General features: G+C 42.6%; 1 long non-coding RNA gene across 4 annotated transcripts in view; it reads left to right on the top strand.

Annotated features, from left to right (window-relative positions):
- Positions 1-11878, top strand: part of LOC310848437 — a 181364-nt gene extending 169486 nt beyond the window's left edge. For 2 of the 4 annotated variants that reach the window (XR_014566381.1, XR_014566383.1), the window contains exons 4-5: positions 1612-1868; positions 6878-7188. This is a non-coding gene — a long non-coding RNA (uncharacterized lncRNA). Of the gene's footprint in view, positions 1-1611; positions 1869-3373; positions 3577-6877; positions 7189-11757 lie in introns of those variants that run through there. The other 2 variants (XR_014566380.1, XR_014566382.1) reach the window with 2 other exon arrangements.
- The last annotated feature ends 1773 nt before the right edge of the window (positions 11879-13651 follow it).

Below are 13651 nucleotides of genomic sequence, written 5' to 3'. Positions count from 1 at the left end.
CAAATACACCCCGTTTTTCAGGCTATGACTGTAATTGCCAGTATGCTTCAGAGGGAGAAAAAAAGGTGGGAAATCTCTCTCTGAACCAGGTCATCATTAGAGATCTTTGAACTGATAGTTTTAATGCACCTGCAAAATATTACAAAATTCAATATGAAACTTTGTTTTTAAAATTCCAGAAATGAAATAATCCAATATGTGGTTGCTGTTGTGCATTATTATTTACATGTTCGAAGCTGCAGAATATTGTCCTAAATAATGGGGGCAGGGATCCATTGGGACTGGTGGGCTGAAAGGCAAGAAGGTCAACAGTAGGTGAAGCCAGAGCCAATGAGACACAGAGCCAACTAATTCTGGCTTTGCCCTCCTCCTCCTCCCTGTTGAGGTCTACAAAGTCAACACTGAGGACTAAGGAAGAGGAAGGTGACAACCAGCACCAGCACCACGCACTTTGGTTAGGGCTGGCTTAGGGCAGACTGATGTTGTTGGAGCAATGCCCCTATTTACCTATGGACCAGTCTCCTCTGCTCCTAAACTAACATAGGTTTTCTATGGTTTCTCAGATCCTCTTGAAAAATAGAGGTACTCAAGGAGCAAGAGCCCAGAGGAAAACAAAAAAGCCCTGTTGTTTAAATGAGGAATTGATGGACACTAGCCTAGACCAGATCCATGCATTATATATGGCTGGGAGCAGCTTTTGGGAACCAGCCAGCAACTATATAATGTCGAATGAGCATCTGTTTGGGATGATACATAGCATATCCTGTGATCACAATGGAATTTGCATTAGACAACCCTTGAAGCCTTCTCAGAGTTGTCTGGGTAGGTTTTGCAGTTCTCTCTCATTGTGCATCCATCTGGTCTAATTAGTTCCTCATCATTCACCATTCAAATCAGAGACCAGCTAGCTATTGTGCCTGGATCCAATCTAATTAGTGCTCATCAAGAGTTATCAAGAGTTTCTCCACATAAGCTACAGCACTAGCATACACTCTATTATTATTTTATAACCATTCATATTATGCAACGTGATCTGACAGAAATTAAGATTCTCTCAAAACATATGGCTGCTGGTGATGGCTACAGGCCACCCTGCCATGTGCCAGTCCCAAAGATATTTTGCTGTTGATTCACATTATCAGATGAAACACTGGCAACATCGTCTGCTTTATGACTTGCTCGGGATGATGTGGACTCTGCTGTATTCCACCCCCCTAGACATACATACATCCTAAGGTCTTTCACAACATGACTCTTAGTATGCCTTGAATGTCAAGCTTTGTTCTTACCCAAACTGACATCTTGTTTCTCAGCAGATTGTTCTCTATGGATATGCAGAGACATCTGCTTTCTCTTCTGTTGGCCTTGCTGAGTCAACACACTAAGCAAAAATTGAGGATTCTAATCGAGGAATGAATTCCAGTCAGGGTGTGCCACCAGAGCAAATTTTCTGAAAAGAGTTAGTTCCTTTGAGGATCCACTTAGATCCACTCCTAAAAAAGGAACAAGAGCATTTTCAGAAGTGATTTCGATAATGTATGGGAATACAGTTCATTCATAGTTGGGTAATGGCTATCATCAAAATGCTATTTATTTATTTATATCCTACAGGTAGTCAATGCAGCACCTTCAAGCTGTCTTTGGAGTCCAACTCACACCAGCCCCATCCTGCAGGACAAACATCAAGAAAGCATCATATTGGCTAAACTGTTTGTATTAGGGGGTGCCCTGAATTAGAGGACCTTACACATTATACCTTATGCTGCCCCTTATATAATGAAGCAAGAGAATGGTTTTTGACACCTATCATGACAAGGTCCCTGGCCAGAATCCTTCTGACATGATTCTTTATCTCCTCACAGACATAGGTAAGTATGTGACCTGGTGTGTAGCACTTTTTGCAACTGCCGCCAGGAAAATTAGAAGAAATTACATAGCCGAGATAGCTATCAACTGTAAAGGAGATGAATTTATTTGACCCCATCTACATCAAGCTGCATCTTTATCACTAAACCTTGTATATAATTGTCTATTGTATTATTTAACATTACTTTTAATATATTAGTGGCCCTGCTGTGATTTTAGCTTATAAATTTTATTGTCTAATGTTTCAATTTTTATATTAAGGAGTTTCTATAGCTTTGTGTAGATTAGGACATGTTTTAACAATACAAATGTTTTAAGTTTTTGTATCAAACTAGTATATATTTTATTGAATGACATTGTATACATTGCAGCAGCCTTTGGCTATAAGCAATAAATTTGACTGACTGACTGACTGACTGACTGACTGACATATTGGCCAAAAGTAAAGGTAAAGGGACCCCTGACCCTTAAGTCCGGTCGTGGACGACTCTGGGGCTGCAGCGCGCTTTTCACTTTAGTGGCCGAGGGAGCCGACGTTTATTTGCAGACAGCTTCCGGGTCATGTGGCCAGCATGACTAAGTCGCTTCTGGCAAACCAGAGCAGCGCACAGAAACGCCGTTTACCTTCCCAATGGAGTGGTACCTATTTATCTACTTGCATTTTGACGTGCTTTTGAACTGCTAGGTTGGCAGGAGCAGGGACCGGGCAATGGGAGCTCACCCCATCGTGGGGGTTCAAACCTTCTGATCGGCAAGCCCTAGGCTCTGTGGTTTAGATCACAGCACCACCCGCGTCCCTTATCATATTGGCTACTTCTGTCCTAAAGCAAGGTAGATATTAAATGTAACTGGTATAGTGATGTGTGTTTTCCTGGTCCTTTGAGTAGATATGATACTAGAGGTGTGCTCTACCAGTTACAATAGTTATAATAGATCACAATGCCAACAATCCAGCAAACTTTAGTCAAATTAAGTCCCATCACCTTCAATAGGACTGTGTTATAAGACTGACTGGTTTTCATTTATGGGCTCCCAGCTCAACTTTCTGTTTGGTCAGTACCTGCTTGCCTCCAGACCACCAGTCCTGATATTGTACCTGACAGAGTGCATGATGGCTACATATCAAACATAAGACACACATGTGTGTGTTTTTAGTTGGCTTCCACTTTAAAACTCACATCAGTGAAAATTCATCACTTGTTGTTGTTCCTCTTAGTGTTCTTAGAGTTGTATATTGAAACTTATTAGCAGTTTTATATCTTCAGCCATATCAGCAATAAATTATATACTTTTTAAGGGGGAAATGTAAGAGGCATAGCCATAACTGTGAATTGTATGCAGCTGGGAGCATAACCTGTAGATTTACTGCTATTTTGAATTGTTCTTTTTGCTTGAAATACTGGAAATGTAAGAGAATGATAATCACACTGGGTTACTACAATCTGCTTGTCAAAGGGTCATTTTAAAATATTTTAACTTGTTGACAGCCTTCTATTTTATGTTGCAGAAGTTACCATAAACAAGTTGATTAACAGCTCTTGGCAACACAACAGATCATCTTTATCCCTCTGCTGAGAATTATGTACCAACATTAAGTCTGGAACTCCATTGGCTCAATTGGTTGTGAATTATTCCCTCTTATGAGCCAGCTAAATCTATCTTATTTTTCTCTGGCAACTTAATACAGTCAGTTAATCAACAAAGATGGAGGTAGAAGGAAAGAAAAACCCAACCCCTAAAAAATGCAATGGGAGATGCAAAATTAAGTGAGATTAATGGCAAATGCAACAAAAACTTTTTCTTTATTCTAAGTTCTATATAGAAAGAAGCATCATTAATTTACAATTCCGCCTCTCTCATACTACATAAGGGAGCTTTATCTTCTATCACTGAAACTGTGATTACCCCAGACTTTCAAGTATTCAAACTGAATTCATGCATCTCACACCTTCATGTCATAGTTAAGTAGCTGCCTTATACCAAAATCAGGCCTTCTACCTGAGTATTGTCTGCACTGACTTGCACCATCATTTGGCATCCAAAATCCCATCATTACATTTGTTGCCCTTCCAGACATTGGGGCAAGTTAAAGTGAAGCTGGACCAGATGTGGCCTACGGCATGGTTGCCCTGATGATGGAGACACTAAACCCGAAGGCTGCTAACCCAGCATAGGTCCAGGAGAGACTGAGAGATTTATACTTCTATAGCCAACTCCTTTTCTTCATAGTTATTAGCTGGGTTACAAGGTATACCTAGCCCCTTTTTGGCTTCTCCCTCATCCTCAGTAAGCAACTAATGTGGAGGTGTCCAATCAACTAGAAGTCTGCTCCCCTGTTGGCTCTGGATTTCCCAACAAGTCCACCACAACCCCTTCAGAGATGGTTGGGAAGATGTCTTTGAAACTGAGTATCACATCAGCCTCTTCAGAATCCCTCACTGTGATGGGATCTCTCACAGAGTCCCGTTGTCTGCTCCTCAGACCTATACAGGGCAACTCATACAGCTACTTTTCATTGCCAGCCAGCTCAAGGGGTTGTGGGAATGGAGCTACCCTTAGGCCATGATAGATATGTCTTATCTAAGGCTGTCGAGTTAGGCTATGATGAAGCAGGCAGCTGAAGAAAGAAGTTGAAGAAAGAAAGTTGAAGAAAGAAAGTGGTCAGGTTATCACATGGCACACTACTGGGAGCCAGAGTGGAGTCACCAGCTAATATAGAAACAGGAAGTTCTCCCAGCTCTTAGGTTTGGAGGACACTTGTACTGGGAAGTGAAGTTAATGATGATTGTGTTGATTTTCCCTGCAGATTTTTGATCAGTTTTTTGGGGAGAAAACACATTTTGGCCCTTAAGCACAACTGTTGCCTCGTGTGGGAGTGATGTGAAAAAGAAAGGGAGTTGAGGAAAAAGCTAGGAGATTTGACTATGGAAATATTGTACTTAAATGATCATGCTGAAGAGAAAAACACATTGATGTGACATTAGATTTCAAGCAATGCCTCCTCTTTCCAGTATCTCAAAAGGTCTGTCCTTTGTACCATCTAATTACAGAGATATGTATCTACATAATGACAGCCCATTATGAAGTTCCTGCTCAATTAAGATTTGGGTCTAGCTCTTCTGTCATAGGTGTAATGTGGTTTCCAGTTCTCTATGGGTCCATCACAGAATGCCCTACTAATTTTAGCACAGCAAGCTTGCATGAAAAGAGTTGATGGTTACTAGTAATTACAGCAAGGTTCCAACATTTCTTCCATAAGAACTGGGGCTTGGTGATGAATTTTATCCTGTAGGATGTATGTGGCACATCTTATTCATCTTGATGCTGAAGTGACTCAACCGGTGGGGCAGAGTTGCAATGCTAGCAACACGGGACTCCTGCTATGTGCCTCCTAAGCATCGATCTTCCCTTCTTCCCTCTCTCCTGGTAAGAAGCAGTGATTCCATGCATTGTTGCCACACCCCACTGGACAAACATCTTCTGCCTAAATATCTGCTTTCTGGTTTCGATGTTCGAATGCTATACCTGATGTATGAAAGCCAAGTATGGAGGTCCTGTTTTATGCCCTGTGAGTTTTTTTCAAGGGGGCTGGGAATTATAGCTTTATGAAGGATTTCCTAACAACTCTCAGCACTTTTAATGTTCTACAGTTCCCAGGATTCTTTGGGACAATCCTGTTAAAGTGGCATAAGGTAAAGGTAAAGGGACCCCTGACCATTAGGTCCAGTTGTGAACGACTCTGGGGTTGCGGCACTTATCTCGCTTTATTGGCCGAGGGAGCCGCCGTACAGCTTCCGGGTCATGTGGCCAGCATGACTAAGCCACTTCTGGCGAACCAGAGCAGCGCACGGAAACGCCATTTACCTTCCCACCAGAGTGGTACCTATTTATCTACTTGCACTTTGATGTGCTTTCGAACTGCTAGGTTGGCAGGAGCAGGGACCGAGCAACAGGAGCTCACCATGTCACAGGGATTCAAACTGCCAACCCTCTGATCAGAAAGTCCTAGGCTCCGTTGTTTAACCCACAGCGCCACCCGCGTCCCAATGTTAAAGTGGCGTAAGAGTGCTTTAAATGTATTGTGTCAAAAACCCAGTGCAGAGGAGATCATAGAATCATAGAATCATAGAGTTGGAAGAGACCACAAGGGCTATCGAGTCCAACCCCCTGCCAAGCAGTAAACACCATCAGAGCACTCCTGACATATGGTTGTCAAGCCTCTGCTTAAAGACCTCCAAAGAAGGAGACTCCATCACACTCCTTGGCAGCAAATTCCACTGTCGAACAGCTCTTACTGACAGGAAGTTCTTCCTAATGTTTAAGAGATCTTTAACTTCAAGTTGGAAATGTCCATTCTTGTGCTTAAGCTCACTTTCCTTTTCTCTCCCTCCCCCCTTTCTTTGCAACAACCCTTCAAGCAGACAGCCTTTATCATTAGCATATTCAGGCAGTTACTTCTGGATTATTTCCACATACAGTGGTACCTTGGGTTATAGACGCTTCAGGTTACAGACTCTGCTAACCCAGAAATAGTACCTCGGGTTAAGAACTTTGCTTCAGGATGAGAACAGAAATCGTGCGGCGGCAGTGCGGTGGCAGCGGGAGGCCCATTAGCTAAAGTGGTACCTCAGGTTAAGAACAGTTTCAGGTTAAGAACGGACCTCCAGAATGAATTACGTTCTTAACCTGAGATACCACTGTATCTTTTTGCAGTTAATCTTCAACAAACTGTTAAGCTTGCCATTTTACCCTGCCAAACCCATGAAATTAGTTGTCTGCCCAATTTCCTCAGAAAGATGGTTTTATCAGTACAAAATGATTCAAAGGAGTATGTTGGGGGTTGCAGAGGAGAGGGGCACTGAAAGACAATTTTCCTGTTTGCACATAAATAAGTCCAAACAAATCAATTTGGGTGACAAAATATACGTTATAGCAACGCATCCTGTTGTTCATAGGACATTGTACAGAGGTTTGTAACCGAAATATTTTGCTTTCATCACATTTTTAACAGACTGCAAAAGGTCATATTTGCCTATTGATGTATCCTGCCACATGGGAAGAAAATGGTTACTGTCAACATCCCCAGAAGTGTGACTTGAAAGTTATGCATATCCAGTAAGTACATTAAATAACTGCCAGCTATACTGCAGTGAGATGGAGAAAGAATTTCCTCCTCATTCCCAATTTCAGCTGTCGTAAAAGAAACAAATTAGTGGATATAAAACCTTGAGGAAAGAAGAATAAAGAATATAGGATATGGACAGCCACAGACTTTCTCAGTGAATTGAAGCAGATGAATAATAATAAAAAATAATGCCCAAATGCCCATGTTTGTTTTATGAGTAAACAACCCTCGCTCCCCGATCCACTCCTACTGGAATGTTTCCTGTAATACAACAAGCCACATATTTCTGATTCTTGGCAAGGGTAAACCTTTTAGTATAAATAATAAGCAGTGTTAATATGAGCACAGGAGAATGGAGTTCAGTGCCACATAAAGTGGTAGCACTGGCACCATGGCAGCAGAGGGGAATCCGCTCCAGCAACGTAAGCTCAGATAGCAAAAGATGACCTTGGATCCCCAAAGGGCCCTAATGGAATAATCAGGGTACTTTTTGAATTAATTCAGTAATATCCAGTTGGATAATATCAAACTTATTCGTTAGGATTTTTAGGGAGTTGAGGGAGGATTTTAATTTTACCTAATGTGGAAAGACTATAAACAAATAATGATGGGTTTTGGATGAGGACTATACCTAGGACACGGGTGGCACTGTAAACCACTGAGCTTCTTGGGCTTGCCAATCAGAAGGTTGGCGGTTCAAATCCCTGTGACGGAGTGAGCTCCCATTGCTCTATCCCAGCTTCTGCCAACCTAGCAGTTTGAAAGCACACCAGTGCAAGCAGATAAATAGGTACTGCTGTGGCAGGAAGGTAAATGGAATTTCCATGCACTCTGGTTTCTGTCACAGTGTTCTGTTGTGCCGGAAGCAGTTTAGCCCTGCTGGCCACATGACCTGGAAAGCTGTCTGTGGACAAACTCAACCTGAAAGTGAGATGAGCGCCACAACCCCAAAGTTGCCTTTGACTGGACTTAACCATCCAAGGATCCTTTACCTTTCATACCCAGGAAACCTTGGTGCTCCCAGTGTTCTAAGACCAGGTTTAGACATTCATAAAAACAAAAGAACCTAAGAAGAGCCTTCTGGGTCAGGCCATCTAGTCCTATGGGAAGCCTCCAAGCAGATCCTAAGAGCAGCAGCACTCTTCCCTCCTATGATGTCCAGCCCATGGTCTTCAGAAGCATAATGCCTCCAAAAGTGGAAAAATTGCCTTTGATAGCAGTGCATCATTGATAGTCACCTTTCCCCACCTGGTTCACCACTAACCATTGTAATTCTAGGTTTCCTAAAAGCTCTTCTTTCCCTTTACATCCTAAATGCAGCTACTAGATTCCTGGAAAAATGTGTGTCCTGGACCTCTCTTTGTTTTTTTTTTCTTCAGTCAGGCAGTCATCATTTAAATTTCTCACAGTACCCTTGAATGAGGATGTCAGGGGGCAGTCTGAGAAATATAGATGACAGCTGCTCCCTGAAAATTGGAGCTCACCTTGAGGTTGGGCATTTTGCTCTTTTTGAATTCTCCTGTTGTGTATATATGTGCATGCCTGTAGATTAGGTCTGAGAAGGGCCAGCCCAGGACATTTTGGCACCTGAGGTGAACCACAAAATGCTGGCCCCCCATTAAAGATCTACATCAGGAATACAAGCGGGGAATAAAGATGTGCATCAGGAACAAGGGGGTCAGGGGCAAACTTTGGTAATCTCTCATAATATGGTGCCCTGTGGAAGCCCAAAATTTGGTGCCCCCCAAATAGATCTCAATTATGGATCTTCTCAATTTTGTGCCCCCCTGGCTGGATGCTCTGTGCAGGGAAAATGCCTGCACCTCCCCAAATCTGGCACCCAGGGGGTACGTGAAAATCTACATCAGGAACAGGGGGTGGGTGGGAATCAAAAGAACCTTACCTGATTGTTTATCTGGTTATATCAAAGACCATAATAGAAGTGAGGTTTGGTGCAGACCCCAGGAGACCCCAGAGGGCAGCCCCCCATTTGCTCCCAAGGGGTAGGAGGACTAGCAGTGCCTCCTATTTGTTGAGAGGCCACTGGGGTGGTGGCATTTGGTGGGGGTCTGCCAAGGAGACACCAGATCTAATGGGTGCTGCAGCCACTGCTGCTACCATGGAAGCAACAGTGGGAGATGCTTTCTTTGGAGGACAAATCTGCCACCACTGTGGATCTGCCACCTGAGGCAGTCACCTCATGGGTGGGCCGGCCCCTAGGCCTGAGAGATTGCAAGGCAAGCCATTAGATAATCAGATAAGTCACACTCCTGAGCTGCTAACTGTTTAGATGCTGATGAATCAGAGACATTTGAATTCCAGATGGCTGGAAGGCTCTTATCCACATGGTCAAATGAGTATCAGAACTAGACCTATATCTATTAAGAGTGTAGCATGAGAAATAATCCTGTACTTGCATATAGAAATACTTGGTTAAAGTGCATTTGATGAAGAGGTAATCCTCCAGTATATTCATGGACAAGTGAAAACAGCTGGCTGGATCTTCTCTCACCCTACATGCTTTTCTCTGCAAAATATTGTGATTGTTTAACCATTTTTTAATTGGTGAATCAATGGTTTAAAGAACCATTGAGGGTTTTGTTTCTTTGTTTTCCAAAAAGAAAATATAAGCAATATATCCAAAAAGAAAATATAAGCAATTGTTGTAGTACCATTAGAAGCACATCTGTAACATTATACTCTACTTAGAAGCTCAGTGCATTAGTTCATATTTTTGTGGTGTTGTATAGTATGGGTAGAATGATACAACTTTCATAACATATATCAGCTTAATTAATCTCTAACATTTGGCGGGAGAAATAAAAAGCTCCCATGTCATCAATTGAGTTCAGAGACACTCAGGGCAAGGGCACATAATCAGCAGCCTGGGAGCTATTTGGTTTCAAGATTGCTTCAGCCAAATGAAAGTCATTGCTCTCTATCTATCATGTTGTATTTAAAGAGCAAGTTGCTGAAAATACAGTATTGGTAGCATTTGCCTGCGGCTACCAACGTAGCAATCACTTGGGAAATTCTTATGGATCTAGACCCACTGAGCCAAACACATCCCACCAATCATGCAGGACAGCTCTACCCCTGTCCTTTTTGAGGGGTGAGGGGTACTGTGGTTTGTTTGTTTGTTGCTGCCCGACCTTATAAGGAGAGTGTGGTGGTTTGAGCATGTGGAAGGCCACAAATTGTGGTTTGTGGGCTGCACTTGCCTTGGTGGATTCTATACTGTAGGCTGATCCACACCACAACTTTAAGTCGCATGGCTTCCCCGAAGAATATTAGGAACTGCAGTTTGTTGAGCATGCTGGGTATTGTAGCTCCGTAAGGGGTAAGCTCTCAGGATTCTTTGCGGGAAGCCATGCACTTCAAATGTGCTTTCAATGTACGGTGGGGGTGTGGCCTGTGTTGTAAACAGACTTGAGGCAACTTCACTTTTCTCCTCTATGCCAGGATGGTAAGCAGGCATTGTGATTCTAAGCAAATGAGTTTCCTTGGAAAGGGTCCCTGCCCTTTAGATTCTCGCAAATATATTAGTTGGAGGGAAATGATGGCAAATTGATAAGGTTTTGACTGCTCCCAAACAGAATGGAACTGAGCAAAGGTTAGAGACAATAATGATTACAGGAAGGAAGGGCCCTGACAGAGTACAACGTGAAATGTCACACAACATTTCGTGATATCTTCATTTTAAAGTATGTGTGGTTATTTACCCCCCGTCTTTTTAAAATACGGGCTTAACTATGTGTAATAAGCCATACAAAAGTGAACAGATTAAGTTTAATGAAAGCTGGCAGCGTATACTTATGGCCAAGCAGATAAGATGGGGGGGTACTTACTTTGGGCCTGTGTGCAATAATCATAGAAATGTGAATGAAATCAAAACACTCACATTTGTTTACTAATGTTGAGGCGCTGTATCCTAAGAAATGTCCGGCTGGATCAGGCCACTGGGCTGGAAAACGTACAGAAAATGGCAGTTAACACGATCAAGGGGTCGGAACACCTTTTCTTGCACAGGAAGGTGCAAACATTTGAGGTTTTCATAGAATCACAGAATTGCAGAGTTGGAAGGGACCTTCACGGTCATCTAGACCAACCCCCTGCTATGTAGGAATCTCAACTAAATCATCCATGGCCGTCCAACCTCTCCTTAAAAAAATTCCATATCTTCTCTCAGTCTCCTATTTTCCAGGCTAAACATACCCAGCTCCCTCAACCTTTGTAAATTCCCATTCTTTGCAACCTTGAGAAAATGAAAAATAATAATAATAATGAGGAATTAGTTGTTGTTTTTATCAGTAACAATGTGTTCCTCAAAGTAGTTGTATGGAATCGACTTATCGCTTGCTACCTAAGGCCCTATCGTCACTATATGTTTAAAACAATGCCATACCACGTTAAACAGTCACAGGACTGATTTCCTTCACAATGGATAGGTTTGATCTTCTTGCAGTCCATGGGACTCTCAAGAGTCTCCTCCAGCATCATAATTTGAAAGCATCAATTCTTCGATGATCAGCCTTCTTTATGGTCCAGCTCTCACTTCCATACATCACTACTGGGAAAACCATAGCTTTAACTATACGGACCTTTGTTGGCAAGGTGATGTCTCTGCTTTTTAAGATGCTCTCTTCTACCAAGTTCTACTTCTACTCTCTTCTACCAAGTTCCAAAGCCCTGATTCCTGGAGGATTCTTCCAATCCAAGAGTCAGCCATGTAATCTCCCTTCCCCATCTGAATGTTACTTCTACAGAAAGAAAGAGAAGAAGCATTGCCTCCTCTACTGAAATCCGTAAAACTGTCCCTGGCAGCAAACCTACGCGTAGCATTTTCAGAGAAAGGAGCAAAAGGCACAATAAATCAGCAAAGGCTAGACAAGTTGATTACAGCTAATGAAATGCACTAGCATAGTGTTTTGTGGTGAGCGTGTTCATTTCATTTTGGAAGAGTGATGATCAGGTACAGTTGGAAAATTATTAGTCTGCAACAGCACTACTGTTGCTGTTAAAACTAGGCTGTGCTTCTGTCTCATATACAAAACCAATGGGAAAGTGCATGCGTGCCCAGTGTGTGCACAATGGATTTTTAAGAGCTTTATTTTATTTTTTTTCTATGGGAGAGATACTGTTCCAACTGAGTATCACATCCTGTTATGAAGCAGAATGGAGATTGTCAGACTCAGTTTGCATGTAGAGTGATGTGAAACCATCTCTCTGACTCTCATACCCTCCAACATTTCTCTGATGAAAATAGGGACGTCCCATTGCATAATGATAATTTTACTATTCATACCCCACACATCTTACTGGGTTGCCACAGCCACTCTGGGCAGCTTCCAACATATATAGAAACCTAACAAAACATTAAACATAAAAACTTCCCTATGCAGGATTGCCATCAGATGGCTTAGGGATTGGATAACTCCATACCCTCCAACCTTTTTCCAATGAGAATAGGGTCATTCTAAGGAAAAGTGGGACATTTTGGGCTCAAGTCAGAAACTGGGATGGCTTCTCTAAATCAGGGACGTCCCTGGAAATCAGAGATGTCCCTGGAAAACAGGGACGCTTGGAGGGTCTGCAAAGGAAAGGGAAGCCCAAATAAGGCAGAAATGGTCATTGATAAGGGTAGATAGGAAACCCTAAGATCTGGGACTGAGAGGGAGTGAATTTTGCCATTCTATGGTACAAGGTCCATCAATTTCTTAGTTCTGAAAGGCATTTGGTATACATATGAAGGAGGAGCCAATAGGGTCTGACAGTGTACTAACAGCAGGAAGCTGGGACCATAATAATCAAAGGATATGAGATCCCAGAGTCAACGGAAAGCAGTGCTGTTGATGAGATGCCCCAGAACAAAATGACTTAGAACTCTGCTCTTCAGAATGTGCAAAATAGCTGACATTAGATCCCTGGATGGGATGGGGAATAGTGTTTTAAAAGCATTCCTATCCTGTGGTACCTTGGTTTACGAACTTAATCCGTTCCGGAAGTCCATTCTTAAACCAAAGCGTTCTTGAACCAAGGTGTGCTTTCCCATAGCAGCGGAGGACTCAATTTACAAATGGAACACACTAAACCGGAAGCAGAACATGTTCTGCATCAAAGGCAAAGTTTACAAACCAAAACACCTACTTCCAAGTTTGCAGTGTTCTTAATCCAAGTTGTTCATAAACTAAGCTGTTCTTAAACCAAGGTACTACTGTATTCTGTAATAATTACTATGCATACATCTATAGGGACACGGGTGGCGCTGTGGTCTAAATCACTGAGCCTCTTGGGCTTGCCGATCGGAAGGTTGCCAATTCAAATCCCCACAACGGGGTGAGCTCCTGTCGCTCTGCCCCAGCTCCTGCCATCCTAGCACTTCAAAAGCATACCAGCGCAAGTAGATAAATAGATACCTCTGTGGTGGGAAGGTAAATGGCATTTCCGTGTGCTCTGGCTTCTGTCACGGTTTTCCTTTGTGCCAGAAGTGGTTTAGTCCTGCTGGCCACATGACCTGGAAAGCTGTCTGTGGACAAACGTCAGCTCCCTTGGCCTGAAAGTGGAGATGAGCACTGCAATTCCATAGTCGTCTTTGACTGGACTTGACCATCCAGGGGTCCTTTACATTTTTTACCTTTTTTTTGCATAAATGTATAGGTG

The sequence above is a fragment of the Podarcis gaigeae genome (genome assembly GCF_964106915.1).
Source record: "Podarcis gaigeae genome assembly, chromosome: 7".
In the NCBI taxonomy this organism is placed as follows: Eukaryota; Metazoa; Chordata; class Lepidosauria; order Squamata; family Lacertidae; genus Podarcis; species Podarcis gaigeae.
Note: the sequence above shows the minus strand (reverse complement) of the source record. Positions and strands in the feature narration are given on the sequence as shown.